Raw genomic sequence first — 19519 nt, forward strand, 5'->3', positions numbered from 1 at the left:
GATTCCGGCTAGATTGGGACAAAGCTGGGAAAAGATTTTGATATAGGCAAAAATCTGCCTATATTCCCTTATTGGGTTCTCCATCGGTTGGAGAATATAACAGAGGCCAACCAGAGAAGTTTGAGAAGCAAAGCCTTTATTTTTGCTGTTGCAACAGGGTCCTTCCCCTCACGGAGGAGAACAAGGAAGGAACCCCAAACAAAGGTGTCCTGCCCTTAAAAAGAAATTTGAAATTGGTTTCAGCCCACCCCCCAGAAGCATCATCCATATGTCACAGAAGGGGTATCTGAAGAAGTGTGCATGCACACGAAAGCTCATACCAAAATAAAAACTTAGTTGGTCTTTAAGGTGCTACTGAAGGAATTTTTTTTATTTCACAGAAGGGGTGTAGCCCAAGACCCCTCTCCCTAGATTCATCATAGGTACATCATGAAAGGGGAGGTCTGGTGGCAGTAATCTGAGCATCCTGGACCCTGCCCCCTGCCCCCAAAACCTAATCAACAAAAGAGAGAGATATTTACATTTCCCTGTTTCCCAGCCAAGTTAATCACACCCTTTTGTCTGGCACCCAGGTATCAGGATGCCAGGGATTATCACTTTAATTCCTGAGACAATGAGAAGGTTCCCCCCACCCCCTTTCTTCCTTGCAGAGGAACACCTGGTCAGAGAGAGAGAGTCAAAATGGTGTCAGTCAGGCCTGTCTTCCTGTGCTGCTTCAGACATGTTTCTGTACATTCATGTACATGTTTTATGAACAATTATTATATATATATATGACCTTAAAATTCTTATAACAATTTGACCTTGGTTCTTTTGGTCAAATTCCACGTTTTATCCATTTGTTTTCTAGTTGTAAAAGATGATAAATGATCCATGCTGCAGTGTGGTAACAGTCTTTGGACTTTGTTTGCAATTTTTTCTTGAGTGCTATAGTATGGAGTATTATTATTGTTGTTGTTTTATTAAATGATTTTAATAGTTAACAAGGCTACATACACTGTCTCTGTTTTTAGTTCATAGAGCCCTTTCTTCCCTGTTCTGTAATCTCACTGTGACTACAAATCCCATGGTGCAGTGTACACCATGCCTGCACAGGAATAATAATAATGCATTCCTTGAATTCTGGTGCCAATCTGAAAAATTTTGTTTGGAGAAGAAAACACCAATCAATTTTCCAGTTTAGCTAAGATGTTCCTGGGTTTGGGTAGGAAACTGGAGCGGCCCTTGTTAAAACCACATTTCTCCCTTGATGTTTTCTAACAGAACCGCCATTGTGTCTGCATATTCAGGGAAGCTAGTGGGGTGTTTGAAGAAGATTTAATAGAAAATCTGAGAGCATGTGCCCGATATTGAGATGATATGGAATTACTGCATATAGAATTTTGTCTCCTTTGTAGCCTTTATCTGCCCTTTGAAGTACCATCGGCTAAATCTTCCCCCATTTTCTTTTTCTTGTTAGAGAGAGAAAGAGAATGTCTGAGTTTGTGTGCACAGGGAAAGAAGCGATTGCCAAAGACAATGAGGTTGTTTTAAAAGAAAAAACAACCACCCCCAAACAGGTTAGATAAGGAAGGGTTGAGCCCAAATGAAAGCTTGTTTCTCCAAGTAGGCTTTCAAATCCCTCTGCTGAGATAAGGAAGATCAAAGTGTTTAAACACGTTGATCCACTACTGAGGGAAATTTAGTGCCAGCAAAGCAGAACAGCTGCATAGTGGCTGCGACTTCTAAAGTCGCACCGGGAGTTTAATTGGCGGGTTGGAAATGCAGAATTCAGGTCTGGAGGAAGACTGCACAGGCGCGCTTTTATTGTTATTGACAACTGGCGAAACACGGTTCTGTGGATTTCCTCCTCCACCCTTTTCCAGGAGAGAACTAATTGGCAGCGTGGAGGAGGGTCGCTTTAAGCGGCTGGAGAGGATGCAATGGGTGCAGTCCAGAGCCTTTCGTTTTTATTCAATTTGCATCTCCCAGGATAGAGATCCTGTCAATTTGCAGTGGATTAAACGGCTCACTCTCAGGCTCTCCTCGAGAGGCATTAAATAATGGAACAGGACTGGGTAATGTCATATGGTAATATTGTTTGCATAGCACCTTGGAGGGTGTGTGTGTGTGCCTGTGTGGTGGTCGCTAGGGAAGGTTGGACGGTGAGGAGGCTGGATTCGTGCTTCTAGCAAAGAAACTGAAATCTCATTCTGTTGAAATGACCAGGCGAGAAGGAAGAGGGGGGGGGGTGTATTGATTTCCCTTACAGGTGACAAGCAATCTCCCGGGCCCTCCTAGGCACTGTAAATCTTGGGGTACTGTTGTAAACAAAATCTCCCCTTTTCCCCTTATGGGGTATCCAAGAGAGCCTGTATAGAGTCCTTACGTGGGTTCCCTATCAGTAGGAGAAAATAACAGAGGCCAACCAGAGAATATTGAGAAGCAAAGCGGCTAGTAAGCATGATCTTTATTGAGCTGTTGCAACAGGATCCGCACTCACCACACGCAGGATGGAGGAGGAACCCGGAAAAATGGCGTGCACGCCCTTATATAGGCTTTTTAAATTGCCACCCTGCAGCCCAAGACCACCACCACCACCCCAATACATCATACATACATCACAGAAGGGGTGTCTACAACAGAATCCTGTCTGGCAGGATATCTGTTGATGGGTTTAAGGTTAAGGTGATAGGAGACGTTCCTTCTCTACCTGCTCATGCTTCTTGTTCCATCTTTGGCCCTGCACAACACTAGAATGAGTCCTTCCAGAAAGCTTTCTGTAGGGGCTGAAAAAAGCCCCCCCCCCCCAAAATCCATGCCTTGCACAAAGCTTTACTTCAAGAGTGTTGGGGAAGTCTCTGGATCATACTTTGGGAGTTCATAGAAAGAAGAGGATAAGACTTGAACCAATGACTTCAAGTTACAGGCAAGAAGATTCTGACTTGACATTAGAACTTTCTTGACAGTAAGAGCTGTTCAACAGTGGAACGGCAAGACCATTCCACTGTTGAAGAGCTCTTACTGTCAGGAAGTTTTTGCATATGTTTAGTCGGAATCTCCTTTCTTGTAACTTGTAGCCTTGGTTCGATTCCTACCCTCTAAAGCAGGAGAAAACAAGCTGGTTCCTTCTTCCATGTGACAACCTTTAAGGTATTTGAAGATGGCTGTCATATCTCCTCTTTCCCAGGCTAAACATACCGAGCTCCTTCAAGTGCTCCTCGAAAGGCTTGGTTTCCTGAACTTTGATCATCTTGGTTGTCCAAGATGTTTTAGGGACAGGTTTTTCGGTCATTTTCTACTATTCGTCCATTGACCACTCTCTCTCTTTCTCATTAACACACACACACACCACAATAACACGCATCCCCTTCCTTGCATTCTTAAAATTCCTCCTTGTAGCCGCTTCTTGACAAAACTGTTTCCCCTCTCCTCCTCCTCTTCATAAAATTGCAATGAATAAAGTACAAGTATGCACGAGAAAATTGCATTTGCTAAATATTGCATTGCACGGCCTGTGTTGTTTAGTTTCCGTCTCTTCTTTCATATCCCATAAGAACGAAACTGACATCTTGAAGTGGAAGTCAGAGCTGCTCAATGAAGTAATTACTCTCAGGACCTGACTCCATCCACTGAGGCTGGCTATGGGATCCTCTTAAAAGAACTTCAGATGAGCAACATGCTCTTCATGAGCTCTGCCCCGGCTCTGTCGTCTTGGATATGCTTTGGTTCTGATTTCCAGTTTGTGTCTCAGCCAGCTCTTGTCTCCCAGTTCGTCCTGCGGTTGCGACTTGGGGCTTTTGAGTAAGCTGGGTAAGAGGAGACATGCTTGAGGTCTCTAAAGTCAGGCATGGTTTGGAAGAGGATAGAGAAACTGTCTCTCACTCTCTTGCAACACTAGAACTCATGTGCATCCAATGAAGCTTCAATACTGGAAGATTCAGGACAGACAAAAGAAAGGTCTTCTTCATCACATGCTTGTTCCCTTGAGAAATAAGGAAAAACTCAAGGATCAGTGATTCAACTCAGTGTTGGTTGAATAGCTACAATCCAGGCAAGACTGGTGTCCTGACCAGGGAGGGAAGTAGTGGAGTCTGGTGCTCACTGGACCTCATGGGGCTGCCAGGAAATAATGGGGTGTGACCAGTGAGATAATGGGTGTGGTCAGTTGTCCTGGTTTTCTGCCCATCATAGGCATCATCTCTATGGGACTGAGGACAGCTCAGCCTACTCTCCCTGATCTCGAGGGGCCAGACCTTGCCAGGCCTCCTCATGGAGGCAGAGAGTCTTGTAGGGCCTTGCAGCCTCCTCCAGTGTGGTGTAGTGGTTAAGAGCGGTTGACTCGTAATCTGGTGAACCGGGTTCGTGTCTCCGCTCCTCCACATGCAGCTGCTGGGTGACCTTGGGCTAGTCACACTTCTCTGAAGTCTCTCAGCCCCACTCACCTCACAGAGTGTTTGTTGTGGAGGAGGAAGGGAAAGGAGAATGTTAGCTGCTTTGAGTCTCCTTCGGGTAGTGATAAAGTGGGATATCAAATCCAAACTCTTCTTCTTCTTCTCCCGATGCACTTGACATCGCGCCTGTGTGTCGCACATGTTGCATCACACAAACATGACAAGCTCACCCAAGGTCAGGGAAAACTCAGTACCTCCTCCCTTGCCAATATTCTGTGGATACTTAAGTGTTGCCGTTGTACAAATACTTAATGCCTAAGTAAATGGAAAAGTGACTTGTTTTGGTTTGGAAGGAGACTTATAAACGCCGTCTCCAACTCCTCGAAAGATTCCATCAACGGTGTCTCTGAAACACATCACTTGGGATGACAGGCGAAACTAATGCCAGTGTATTGGAAGAAGCAAAGATCACCAGTGTTGAAGCAATGATTCTTCAACATCAACTTCGTTGGACTGGTCATGTTGTGCGGATGCCTGATTATCGTCTTCCAAAGCAACTACTCTATTCTGAACTTAAAAATGGAAAGCGTAATGCTGGTGGTCAACAAAAAAAGTTTAAAGACTCTCTCAAGGCAAATTGGTAAAAAAAATGTAGTATAAATAACAACAATTGGGAAACACTTGCCTGTGAGCACTCCAATTAGAGAACAGCCTTTACCAAAGGTGTCATGGGCGTTGAAGACATATGAACTCAGGGCAAAAGGGAGAAACGCGTTAAGAGGAAGGCACACTTGGCAAATCCACACCGTGATCAACTCCTGCCCGGAAACCAGTGTCCCCACTGGGGAAGGATGTGTGGATACAGAATTGGCCTCCACAGTCACTTACGTGCCCATTGTTAAAACCGTGTTTATGGAAGACAATCTTACTCGGCTGAGTGATCGCCAAAGAAGAAGAAAAAGTGTTTGGTTCGTTGTGGGTGCAGGAAAGGGCTCCAGTTTTCCATTGAAGGCCCAACTTCAATGCAATGAGCTCCTGATAGGGTGGCTTACAACTCCTTGCAGAGAACAAACACTTGTTTGCCTCTTTAATTCCAATGATTGAGGGTGTTAGGAGAAGGCCTTGAATCTCAAAGGGACCCAAGATAAGCACATTCCTCAGAGTGGGGTCCTAAGCTCAGCTCTGTGAGTCAAGAGGACTTTGCCTTCCTTCAAGGGAGGGTCCCGCTCTGAGCCAGAAAGTGCTTCTTCATCCTTAATGCAGTTAGGATGCGTTGCTGCAGGCCTCTTGAGCCAGCTGGGTATTAATTCCATGATAGAGCCTCAAGTTCAGAATACAACCTCAGGCTCCACTTGGAGAAAGGACCCATTGAACTCAATGGGACTTAATGATGAGTAATTATAGGTATAGTATTACATTATATAAACTCAGATAGATGTGCCTAGTGCAGGGTAAGCGAATGCAGTGTCCTCCACAGCTCCCATGAACCCCTGCCTCTCCTCCCTCTGTGTACCCCCCAAATCGGTTCTAGGGGTTCCCCCAACCCTTTGGAGCAGATCTGGCAAGAGGGGGAAGGAGTTGTGCAAATGGAAATCCTTGAGCTGATGGGAGAGGTTAGTTAAATACCAGCCATAACCTTTCATAGAATCATAGAATCATAGAATCATAGAGTTGGAAGAGACCACAAGGGCCATCCAGTCCAACCCCCTGCCAAGCAGGAAACACCATCAAAGCATTCCTGACAGATGGCTGTCAAGCCTCTGCTTAAAGACCTCCAAAGAAGGAGACTCCACCACACTCCTTGGTAGCAAATTCCACTGCCGAACAGCTCTTACTGTCAGGAAGTTCTTCCTAATGTTTAGGTGGAATCTTCTTTCTTGTAGTTTGAATCCATTGCTCCGTGTCCGCTTCTCTGGAGCAGCAGAAAACAGCCTTTCTCCCTCCTGTATATGACATCCTTTTATATATTTGAACATGGCTATCATATCACCCCTTAACCTTCTCTTCTCCAGGCTAAACATACCCAGCTCCCTAAGCCGTTCCTCATAAGGCATCGTTTCCAGGCCTTTGACCATTTTGGTTGCCCTCTTCTGGACACGTTCCAGCTTATCAGTATCCTTCTTGAACTGTGGTGCCCAGAACTGGACACAATACTCCAGGTGAGGTCTGACCAGAGCAGAATACAGTGGTACTATTACTTCCCTTGATCTAGATGCTATACTCCTATTGATGCAGCCCAGAATTGCATTGGCTTTTTTAGCTGCTGCATCACACTGTTGACTCATGTCAAGTTTGTGGTCAACCAAAACTCCTAGATCCTTTTCACATGTACTGCTCTCAAGCCAGGTGTCTCCCATCCTGTATTTGTGCCTTTCATTTTTTTTGCCCAAGTGTAGTACTTTACATTTCTCCTTGTTAAAATTCATCTTGTTTGCTTTGGCCCAGTTGTCTAATCTGTTAAGGTCATTCTGAAGTGTGATCCTGTCCTCTGGGGTGTTAGCCACCCCTCCCAATTTGGTGTCATCTGCAAACTTGCTCAGGATTCCCTCAAGCCCATCATCCAAGTCATTGATAAAGATGTTGAACAAGACTGGGCCCAAGACAGAACCCTGTGGCACCCCACTAGTCACTACTCTCCAGGATGAGGAGGAGCCATTGATGAGCACCCTTTGGGTTCGGTCAGTAAGCCAGCTACAAATCCACCCTCTAGGATAAAGAGTTATGCGTAACACAAAAGTAGCTGTTAGGGAAAGTCATAAATTTCACCTTCTGTGCTCTTTCTTTTCATACCTCTCAATCAAGCACGTACAATTTCTGCCGTTACGTCAACAGTCACCATATAAATGAGGTGGAAATGCAGAGCAGGGAAGGAAAAAAAGCCTCTGAAGTCATGCAAAATTAGTTTCTGATAAGGTTTCGGGGAGTTTACATTATGCTGTCTAATGATTTATGACTATTTGAATCTCACCATTCCTGTAATTAATACCGCCGGATGCTTTCTGTTTGGAGTAGTGTTAATCATAATAATGCAAATGCAGAGGGGCCCTCGCGGCTCTGGCTTTGCGTTTTGCATCGCGCCCAAAACAAAAAAAGCAGGCTCAATATTCAAAACCCTTCTCAGTGGAGCGGCTCTCATTGCATAGGTGAGTGAATGCACACCAAAGGTAAAATGACTGAATTAATAGGAGCCATAATAAGGGGGGGGAGGACTAGAAAAAACCCTCATAGCTCTGTTTTTTCTTCCCCATCTTGTTAGAAGACTGTGACTGTTCAGCCTTTTAAACCAAAAATAAATTATTGCAATGCATTTGCTAATTATATTGTACCCAAGTTCTGTGTAGTGCAAATTACACTGATGATGGATTTGGAATGAGGTCTCTTCATGCTTATTTATAGCATTTTCAAAAGCCACACAGCTCAAATGACGGGTGCTAATACCAAGGGCACAAACCGCCACAGTTGCCACACATGCATGCGCACCCCCAAGTCTCCTGGATCTTTCAGAGCTCCACAGCAACCACACGTCCAACAGCTGTAACTTTTCTTTGCAGCGCTGAGATGATGATGGTATATTATTATTTATATCCCGCCCATCTGGCTGGGTTTCCCCATCCACTCCCAACTGAATATTAAAAACACAATATGGCATTAAACATTAAAAACTTCCCTGAACCTTTTAAAAGTAAGATAGTTGCTTATTGGTGCACCTGCTGCGTTTCAGCTGGTCATGAAGACTTGTCCTGGAAATCTAATTGGTATGCAAACTAAGTGGTTAACTGATGCCTAACGTAAGTTGCTCTGAGCTTTCTGGAGGCAAAGCAAATGATAGAACGAAACTGCATGGCAACTGAGGGCAGAGGGCCTTGACCTTGGGGAAAGTTATAGTCCTCTCCAGGCATGCAGAAAGAACATGCAAGAGCAGAAACTGAGGAAGGGGACAAGAGCATGTGTCCCAAAGCTCTCTGATGCCCTGGCACTACCAAGCGTACTGCACTGGGCTGTGCCACCAGGGTTTCCAATATGCCCAGCCAAACTTCCTTAGGAAGCCCCTCCAGATCTTCCTGCTCAATGCAAGAAGGCCTTGGATAAAACAGAGGGTGCCAAGCATGGCTTTCCCTGACCTCCTCCATTAGCAAATTCCTAGAGGGAGCTACAGTTGTCAGGCTTGGCTCCTGTGCACTTGTGGACAGGGCAGGAAATTGGTCTGTGCGTAGTTAAAGCTATGGTTTTCCCAGTGGTGATGAATGGAAGTGAGAGCTGGACCATAAAGAAGGTTGGTCACGGAAGAATTGCTGCTTTTGAATGCTGGAGGAGACTCTTGAGCAGGGGTCCCCAAACTAAGGCCCGGGGGGCCGGATGTAGCCCAATCGCCTTCTAAATCCGGCCCGCGAACGGTCCGAGAATCAGCATGTTTTTACATGAGTAGAATGTGTCCTTTTGTTTAAAATGCATCTCTGGGTTCTTTTGGGGGCATAAGAATTCGTTCATATATTTTTTCAAAATATAGTCCGGCCCCCTGCTGAAAAAGTTTGCTGATCCCTGCTCTTGAGAGTCCCATGGACTGCAAGAAGATCAAACCTATCCATTGCATAGCTGCCAAGTTATCCCTTTTTTAAAGGGATTTTCCATTATGCTGAATAGGCTTCCTCGTGAGAAAAGGGAAAACTTGGCAGCTATGATCCATTCTGAAGGAAATCAGCCCTGAGTGCTCACTGGAAGGACAGATCCTGAAACTGAGGCTTCAATACTTTGGCCACCTCATGAGAAGAGAAGACTCCCTGGAAAAGACCCTGATGTTGGGAAAGATGGAGGGCACTAGGAGAAGGGGACGACAGAGGACGAGATGGTTGGACAGTGTTCTCGAAGCTACCAACATGAGTCTGACCAAACTGCGGGAGACAGTGGAAGACAGGAGTGCCTGGCGTGCTATTGTCCATGGGGTCACAAAGAGTCGGACACAACTAAATGACTAAATAACAACAACATGTGGCAAGATGTGGGAGATTAAATTCTCTCCCCGTTGTGCTCCTTAAGGTAGCGTTCTTCAGCCCTGGGTTCCCAGAAATGGCTTTGGACTATGACCGCCATCATCCCTGGACATTGACTAAGGTGGCTGGGGATGGTAGCAGCTGTAGTCCAAATAAACACCTGGAGAGTGGAGGTTTCAGATCACTGTCATTTCCAGCTGAGTCGCCCTTCAAGAGCGCTACTTAAACGCACACTCATTGGCAGATTCCGCCACTCCTTGTTGGCGAAGCAAGGTCATCCAGAGGAGTGGTGTTGAGTTGTCCCCACCCACCGCCCCGGTAACAGAGACCAAACTGACCTCGAAGCAGAAGCTGGGGATTTAGTGTTGCTGGTTCCATTGCTTCAGGAAACTCCCTCGGGGAAAACCTTCACTTTTGACTTTCAGGCGTCTCTTGGAGGACTTGATTATGCCAAGAGCTATATTCAGAATTAAGCAAATACTAATTCCAGGTGAGCCAGTCATGCTTAGGATTATTTTGCATTGTTTCGTGGTATCTCATGTTTTGTGATGCTGCCTCAAGATAGCTCGTTTGGTTTCGGAGGGGCAGGCTCAAGATCTCTCTGGTGTTGTGCAATCACTCTGTGTAGTGCTCTAGTGCAGTGTTTCTCAACCAGTGTGCCTCCAGATGTTTTGGGACTACAACTCCCATCATCCCTAACTAGCAAGACCAGTGGTCAGGAATGATGGGAGTTGTAGTCCCAAAACATCTGGAGGCACACTGGTTGAGAAACACTGCTCTAGTGCTTCGTTGTTCTTTCAATGTTTCCTTGTGGGGTGGTGTCTGTTGTAACCAGAGGGAGGTTGGCTCAGTCTCATTTACTAACTCTGGCAAATGCTTTGATGGGAATGGGTGGTGATGGTTTGGGTGGGCTAATGTACTTTACCTTGGTATTTTAAATGAGTAGGCAGTGTATACATATTAAAAACATACAGAGCAGAGTTTTAGTTTTCATTTGTGACTGGGGATATGGAACCTCTAGAGCTTCTAAGGATTCCCAAACTTGGGTCTACTCTCCAGCTATTGTTGGACTACAGCTCCCAGCATCCGTAGCCAGCAGGACCACTGGTCAGGGATCATGGGAACTGTAGTCCAAAAAACAGCTGGAGTCCCAAATTTGGGAAACCCTGTTTTAGAGGGAGAGTCGTAGCTCAATGGTTGAGCAAGTGATTTTCATGCAAGAAATCCCATGACATTTCCCGTCTGATACCCTAGAGTAGCCTTTCCCAACTTTTGCCTTTGCTTGGAAATACCCTACGTGTTTCACCTGAGGAGGATCTCAACATTTACTTTGATTTTATTCATTCATGCTTTAGACCAGCCTTTCTCAATCTTGGGTCACCAGATGTTGTTGAACTACAACTCCTATCATCTCTGACCGCTGGTCCTACTGCCTAGGAATGATGGGTCCAGCCCTGTGTGTGGCATTAGATGCTATTCCAGTGATTCTTTCTCCGAGTGAAAGTGATTATAATATAAGGAAACCCAATTTTCCATTCATTGTGGAGGAAATAAGACAGGTTTCTGTTTAAAGATTATTATTTTTAAACAAAAAAATCAGGACCCAAAATTTACACCCATTTGACTTTTGGAACCATCATCGGGCAATGTAAGAATCCATTCTACCACACCCACAAAACCAAATAATATGAAACCATCAAACTAGCCCGGGGGGGGGGGCATGGTGACTCCATATGGAAACAACCCAGTGGGCCGGATGTTCAACCAACTTTTGAGATGCTCTGCTTGTTTGATGTTTGCATCTTCCATTCATCTGCTCATATCACTGAGATTTTAATGAGCTAACTGTTGCTGTTCTATAATTCAGCTAAATCAGTAGCTGTTTTGAATTCCTGGCTTACCCTGAAGAAGTATCCCATGGCTGCCGCCGCTATAATTCTTATTAACATGATTGTTCCACTTCCTGCTTCCCAGCTGAAAAGAAATAACTGAAAAGGCCAACCTCCTTATTGTATTTCTTTATTTCCTCTCCCCCGACAGGTAAACTGCAATCAACACATGTCCAGGTTAAGGCTGCATACTTCAAGGATCTTTTGATGGATTATTCCTAGATCTTTCCAACAGGTAAATAACCACATGGTTGAATTCTAAAGCCATTCTAATGGGCTTGGCGATGCTGTTGTTCATTCTGCCATGGAGGGAATGCTTTGGGCAGCCGTCGTAGCTGCACATCTGTGCACCGTTCGATAAAGGGATGTGAAGCTGGGGTGTTGTTTGCTCGAGGGTCCTTCAGTTCCCATCATCACATGGTAAATATTGCACAATGGCTGTTTAGTCAGATTAGCTAATGCTTCTTAATACCAGTTGCTGGAAACCTCAGGAGGGGAGAGGACTCTTGTGCTCAGGTCCTGCTTGAGGGTTTGCCCCAAGCATCTGGTTGGCCACTGTGAGAACAGGATGCGAGGCTAGATGGGCAACGGGCCTGATCCAGCAGGCTCGTCTCGTGTTTCTGTGTATCTGCTCATACAAGAGGAGAAACCAAGAATCCTTTTCAAGAAACCAGTGGATTCGAGTCTCTCTGTATGTAAAACAGGCACTCCCAAACTTCGGCCCTCCAGATGTTTTGGACTACAATTCCCATCTTCCCTGACCACTGGTCCTGTTAGCTAGGGGTCATGGGAGTCGTAGGTCAAAACATCTGAAGGGCCGCAGTTTGGGGATGCCTGATGTAAAGGAAAGAGCTAGAAGAGGCATAGGCAACCTCAGCCCTCCAGATGCTTTGAGACTACAATTCCCATCATCCCTGACCACTGGTCCTGTTAGCTGGGGATCATGGGAGTTGCAGTCCCAAAACATCTGGAAGGCTGAGGTTGCCTACGCATGAGCTAGAATGAGGATTGGAGACCAGGCATGTGGTGTGTGAGAGGAGAAAGATTGTGCAAGGTCTAGCAGACTACAGAGAATAGCAGTTGCATCAACAGAAGCATGGGCGTAGCCAAGGGGGGTAGGGAGGGGCAGCTGCCCCCAAATCAATTTTTTAAAATCAATAAAAATACATAGCAAACTGAGGGCCTGCCCCCGCTAACAAAAATCCTAGCTATACCCATGAACAGAAGTATAGTATCAAGATCAAGGGAAGTGATAGTCCCACTCTATTCTTCCTTGGTCAGACCCCACCTGGAGTACTGTGTCCAGATCTGGGCATCACAATTTAAGAAGGATGTTGACAAGCTGGGACGTGTGCAGAGGAGGGTGACCAAGATGGTCAAGGGCCTGGAAACCAGGCCTGATGAGGAATGGTAGAGGTGTGTTTAGCCTGGAAAAGAGGAGACTGAGAGGAGACAGAAGAGCCATCTTCAAATATTTAAAGGGCAGTCACATGGAGGATGGAACAAGCTTGTTTTCTCTTGCTCTGGAGGGTAGGGCACGAACCAACTGCCTCATTGCGTTTCCCAACAACTGGTATTAGAAGCATTACTGCCACCATCTGTGGAGGCAGAACATCACCATCAGGGTTAGTAGGCAAGTCGGAGAGGCTGTGTTAAGGTGCCACAAGACTCGTTGCTTTTGTTGCAACTGAGTAAGGTGGTCACCCTTCTGAAAATTGCTGCACTGAAGAGTTTTAAAGACTTTTGCAGACTGGCGGGCATTATGGGAATATTTGGCCCTGGTGGGGTAGGGAGGGCATTGCTAGATTTTTTTTAAAAAATCCAAAGCACTCTTTGAAGCATTTCTGGTGGTTTAATACTGCTTCTTCTGTCTAAATTGCAAAAAAGCGGCACCCCTGCCGTGCTAAAGGAAGTAACCCAGGCAAGTGAATGGGGGCACCCTTCTGGCAATGTCTCTGTTCAAAATAAATAAATAGATCTGGTTCTGTAGACGTCAAACAGGCTATTTTCAATTTAGCATTTCGGGAATTCCCTTGGGGAGGCTGCACTTGATGAGCCACTAGCAAAAGGGGGTGGAGGGGGGGGGAGACAGACATGCTTCCTCTCTCAGTGTCTGCACAGGAGCCGCTCGGTCGCTTACTGCAAGGTAATTATGATGCTTTACATCTGTCAGATGTTGTAAGGTGTGGGCCTCTTAAGGATCTGCCATGGCCCACTGCTTCTCTCCCTCTCCTGGGCAAACATCTGTTCTTCCTTTTACCGGTAGCAGCTTTTCTCTGTATCTGGAAACTGCCTTTTAATTGCCCACACTTCAGACTGCAATAATAATAATAATAATAATAATAATAATAATAATAATCTGAAGACAGCTTCTGCCTGGTTCCCTGTAACCTCACTAATCGCAATGAAGGGACCTCCAGAAGGCCCTTGGAGCTGGACCTCAGTGTCCGGGCTGAATGATGTGGGTGGAGACGCTCCTTCAGGTCTACTGGGCCGAGGCCGTTTAGGGCTTTCAAGCTCAGCACCAACACTTTGAATTGTGCTCGGAAACATACTGGGAGCCAATGTAGGTCATAGAATCATAGAATCATAAGGTCGGAAGAGACCACAAGGGCCATCCAGTCCAACCCCCTGCCAAGCAGGAAACACCATCAAAGCATTCCTGACATATGGCTGTCAAGCCTCTGCTTAAAGACTTCCAAAGAAGGAGACTCCACCACACTCCTTGGCAGCAAATTCCACTGTCGAACAGCTCTTACTGTCGGGAAGTTCTTCCTAATGTTTAGGTGGAATCTTCTTTCTTGTAGTTTGAATCCATTGCTCCATGTCCGGTCTTTCAGTTCAGATTTCCCCTCGGCCTATGAATCTCTAGGAGGCCTCAGGCAAAGACCCTCCTGTCTGCCTCTCAGCCACCCACCCAGGTGCAACGTGGGAAGAATAACAGCATCCTTTCTGACAGGTGGAGAAGGTCAGAGGAGACCCTAAAGTCCTCCTGACCTCCACTGGAGGGAAGATAGTCGTTGTCACCAAGGGCCCTCTCTGCTGAGGCACCTTCTCTGACCCACAGGAGGAGTGTCTCGCTCTGCCATCTTGTCATACCACCTCCAAAGCAGGCTTCTTGGGTCCCACCCTACATTACTCAATTATTTGCCAGGCCTTCCTAGGCTCACAAAGATGCGATTAAGGGGTGGTCGCATGTAACCAAAGTAGCTCTAAATCTCTAATTCCTTCCTGGCTGAGATCAGGCAGTCCCCTTCCCTGCTGATCATCTGGTGAATACCTTTTCATTTCTGCAGGCATTTTAAGCCTTTTCTTATTTTATGGCTAACTTTAAACTTTTTACCTGTATTGCATCTTCAGTAATTTTATTGTGCGCCGCACAGAGACTATAGCAGTTGAGCAGTATATAGCTTTGTCAAAATCAGATAAGCAGGCTCTTCACTTGGCAAGGCTGGGTCTTCAGTGGCCTATATTCTGTTGTACGGGAGCAGAAATAAGTTTTGCATGGAGAAGAAAAACGGGCGCAGAATTTGGATACTTTGAGTGTGTGTGTGTGTGTGTGCGCGCAGATCAGTAATTGAGTTTCTTCTGTATCTTTTGGACATTTCTAATATTGTTCTCCCACAAACGCACATACACCCTTTTTCTCCTGTTCTTTGTATAATACAGTTACAATAAGCAGAGGATATGATTTCACGCCCTGCAAAGAACTGATACATGTCAGCGATGCTGGGGCAAAGATCCAGTCATTATGCTGTTTGGAAGAAAAAGAGATAACTTCATGTTAGAGTGTAGGTAATAGACTTTTCCTCAGTAAACTACATCTGTCACCAGATATTAATGAAAAGTGCACTGGTGGTTATCGGGGCAGGATCTCTGCTGCAAAATAGTATTTTCCTCCCCTGTCTTTCTCGAGGTGTAATAACGTGCCGCAGTGCTACAGCCGTCCCTCTGAAGAGAATTCCAGTATTTTGACAAATGTTAGTGAATTAACACCTCGTTCCACGCCCATGGGAAATAGCTAAGTATTACTGCCACAATCTATCAAACGACAGTGTCGAGACATGGAGAAGAAGCTGCTAACTTTGACCAAGGTTTCGGCCTGGCGGTGTTGGGTAAGGGTAAGCGGGGGGCGGACTTATTTCTTTGCTTAAACCATTTGCGTGTGGAGGCCTTTTAACCACCCCACGAAATAAATTCAGACGAGACTCAAATTTTAGGTTTGGTTTTTGGTAGAATTTAGGATCTAGTGGTTGCATAGGATCTGGTTCGACTAGCTCCCTGCGCCCTTGCAGGTAGCGCTGACCCTGGGCACCAACCGTAAGTCAGCCTCTGGGACAGTGGCAAGCAGGAGCCCTGCTAGACCTCCACCCAGATGTCCCCTGGACTCAGGCTCCAGGCACAACCCCTCACAGGGAAGACCAACCATGAGCCTGTGGATTCCTTTAACGGAATACAGTGGTACCTCGGTTCACGAGTGCTGCGGTTTGCGATCGATCGGTTTCTGAACGCCGCGGACCTGGAAGTGCTTACATCTGGGTTCTGTGGTATGCGCAGAAGAGATCTGTGCAGTGTGTGCATGTGCAGAAGCACTCTATCGGCGCTTCGCGCATACGCAGAAGAGGTGCTCCGTTTACAGACTGCTCGGGGAGCGACGAGCTCCCCAGAAACAATTGCGTCCGTAAACTGAGGTACCACTGTACCCGACACATATTATAATAATAATTTATTATTTATACCCTGTCCATCTGGCCGGGTTCCCCCAGCCACTCTGGGCGGCTTCCAACAAAATATTAAAATACAGAAATCCACCAGACATTAAAAGCTTCCCTGAACAGGGCTGCCTTGAGATGCCTTCTAAAGGTCTGGTAGTTGTTGTTCTCTTTGACCTCTAGTGGGAGGGCATTCCACAGGGTGGGTGCCACTACTGAGAAGGCCCTCTGCCTGGTTCCCTGTAACTTGGCTTCTCGTAGCGAGGGAACCGCCAGAAGGCCCTCGGCACTGGACTTCAGCGTCTGGGCAGAACGATGGGGGAGGAGACGCTTCTTCAGGTCTACTGGACCGAGGCCATTTAGGGCTTTAAAGGTCAGCACCAACACTTTGAATTGTGCTCGGAAACGTACTGGGAGCCAATGTAGGTCTTTCAGGACCGGTGTTATGTGGTCTCGGCAGCCGCTCCCAGTCACCAGTCTAGCTGCCGCATCCTGGGTTAGTTGTAGTTTCCGGGTCACCTTCATAGGTAGCCCCATGTAGAGCGCATTGCAGTAGTCCAAGCGAGAGATAACTAGAGCATGCACCACTCTGGCGAGACAGTCCGCGGGCAGGTAGGGTCTCAGCCTGCGTACCAGATGGAGCTGGTAGACAGTCACCCTGGACAGAGAATTGACCTGCGCCTCATGGACAGCTGTGAGTCCAAAATGACTCCCAGGCTGTGCACCTGGTCCTTCAAGGGCACAGTTACCCCATTCAGAACCAGGGAGTCCTCCACACCTGCCACCCCTATCACTTGAACCAGAGCCTATCCACAACCTTACAAGTTGTGACGATTTGCTACGTGGCAGGCGAAACCCAAATGGCACCAGCCAATCAGCCAAGTGGGGAAAATTCCTGCCGTGCACCTGTCCCAACGACAGGCAACACCTGAGGGCATAGCAAGGTCAAGCGCAAGCCCTAAATATAGGGAGAGGTGGCCGGGTGCACGGAGCCCAAAAGAGGAAGCTCAGGGACACATGCATGGGCTTAAATAGTGGTCCCTCGATCGGTTTGACTGGCATCCCAATGGCCCAATTGCACCCAGGATCAAGGGACCTCCAATAGGGTGTTGTGGCCATCCAAACGTCCCCACCCACAACACAGGGTCTGGTTTCCAGGTCGCACCCTCTTGTTAGGGAGGACCCAATTAATTATACCCCAGTTCATAAGAGGGATTCTTCACCAAGTGGCATGTTGTGTATATTAGCGGCACAAAATGTCAACATCCGGTGCTGCCTCGACAGAGCTACGTGCTGTGCAGAATTTTGTGTGTGTTTAAATTAATATTGGATGGTTCTATTGGGTTTTGTAATTGTATTGTGATTTGCAACACTGCAAACATGTCAGTGAATTTTAAAAAGTGGTCTAAAAGTGTTTGAATCGTAGACTTGCAGGGTTGAGAGTTACCACAAGGTAGGGTTGCCCTATGTCTGGGAATTCCTGGACATGTCCTCTTTTTGAGGGTCCTACATGTCCATCCGGGGGAGGGGTTTACATTTTAAACCAAATGTCCTGAATTTTGGTTTTTTTTTTTGAAAAAAAAAGGTGCGCAGGCAGCTCTGGTTGTGGCTCTGGTGGGGCGACTTGGGCTCTGGCTCGGGGGTGGCAAAGGGGCTACCGGGCAATTGTCCTAAAAAAGCTCCCAACTTTTGTTGGGATTTTGACCTCTTGAAATATGGCAACCCTACCGCAAGGGTCTGCTCCAATCCCCTGCAACGCTGGAAACTTTCACCCGATGTGGGTCTCGAACCCAGAACCCTGAGATGAAGAGTCTCATGCTCTCAGGTTCCAGTACCCAAGGCGTACCCTGCGTGGTAGGCTGTCATGTGAGAGCTGCATTCTACCACTGAGCCACAGCCCCTGAAGCGACAGGAGTATAACAAATATAACGAATTTGTGCTGGAAACTCTTACAGCAGTTAAACTCTTAAGGATTCTACCATGAGGCAGAAAAGCAGAAGGCCTATTTACGTGGCCTGATTGAAAGGCAGCCTGTTTTGCACCTGTCAGTCTCAAGCGCACCGCCGTGGCAAAACCTTGGCATGGAGCAAATAGCCATGGAATGGACCATTGAGCGCATTCTGGGCCTCTGCTAGGAGAAATGGCGCGTGTACCCGCAGAGTGTTTCCAGCCTGTCTTCTCACGTGTGCAAGAGAGCAAATCCTCCTTTTCTCCTTTTTTCACCAAGCAGCATTTGAACGCTGGAGCCGCCCCAGACGAGAACTTTGTTTTAATCTGAAGCTTTTAATTAGATGTTGATGGATGGGAAGTCACTGGGCAAGCTCAGCGGCACTGCCTGGATTGCAGGGAAAGCCAACAGTTTTCCCAAGGAGAGCCGGTGCTTTTTTATTTAATATTAATGCACTGGTGTTTGTTTGCACAGTGCCTATGGAACCATGAAGGTTGCCAAGGCTTGATCCCAGGGTTATTTGGGCTGTGTGGGTCCAGTGGTTTCCTTCTCCACCCCCAGAATAATTCTCAGCGCTTTTCTGCTCAGGTTTATACAAAGTTGTTTTTTTCAGTTTAATAAACCATAGACAACAAAATATTATAATTAATTCTGAGGCTGCAGCAGACTTAGAATTATAGGAGTATAGCATCTAGATCAAGGGAAGTAATATTACTACTGTATTCTGCTCTGGTCAGACCTCACCTGGAGTACTGTGTCCAGTTCTGGGCACCACAGTTCAAGAAGGATACAGACAAGCTGGAACGTGTCCAGAAGAGGGCAACCAAAATGGTCAAAGGCCTGGAAACGATGCCTTATGAGGAGCGGCTTAGGGAGCTGGGTATGTTGAGCCTGGAGAAGAGAATGTTAAGGGGTGATATGATAGCCATGTTCAAATATATGAAATGATGTCATATGGAGGAGGGAGAAAGGTTGTTTTCTGCTGCTCCAGAGAAGCGGACACAGAGCAATGGATTCAAACTACAAGAAAGAAGATTCCACCTAAACATTAGGAAGAACTTCCTGACAGTAAGAGCTGTTCGGCAGTGGAATTTGCTACCAAGGAGTGTGGTGGAGTCTCCTTCTTTGGAGGTCTTTAAGCAGAGGCTTGACAAGCATATGTCAAGAATGCTTTGATGGTGTTTCCTGCTTGGCAGGGGGTTGGACCGGATCGCCCTTGTGGTCTCTTCCAACTCTATGATTCTATGACTCAAAAGCCAGGGAGATCTCTTTGATAGTTATTCCCAGTGCTTTTTTTTCTTTTTTTAAAAAGGTTTAGGGGTACAGTCATACCCCTCATGTTGTGTCCGCTGCAGGTTGAGTTTTTTCGTGTTGCGAACTCGGCGAACCTCCGGGTTTCACCATGCACGCATGCGCAGAAGCGCTCTATCACGCTTTCGCGCATGCGCAAAAGCGCCGCTCGGGTTGTGGACTTTTCGGGGTGCGAACGGGTCCGCAACCCAAGGTACCACTGTGCTCTCATTTTCTACTCGTATTGAAATACTGCCCCTCAATGAGGCCAAACTTAGATTCACAAAATGTTTAGCGGTATGTGTACCCCTGCGTCCCC

At 46.6% G+C, this 19519-nt stretch overlaps 1 protein-coding gene across 5 annotated transcripts in view; it reads left to right on the top strand.

Annotated features, from left to right (window-relative positions):
• Window positions 1-19519, top strand: part of TENM4 (teneurin transmembrane protein 4) — a 632564-nt gene that overhangs the window by 212050 nt on the left and 400995 nt on the right. For all 5 annotated transcript variants that reach the window (XM_088668429.1, XM_088668426.1, XM_088668427.1 and 2 more), the window contains one exon: window positions 11402-11485. The gene's annotated coding sequence lies outside the window, so the exon portion shown is untranslated. The remainder of the gene's footprint in view (window positions 1-11401; window positions 11486-19519) is intronic.

Source organism: Zootoca vivipara, chromosome 4, assembly GCF_965207765.1.
Source record: "Zootoca vivipara chromosome 4, rZooViv2.hap1.1, whole genome shotgun sequence".
Classification (NCBI taxonomy): domain Eukaryota; kingdom Metazoa; phylum Chordata; class Lepidosauria; order Squamata; family Lacertidae; genus Zootoca; species Zootoca vivipara.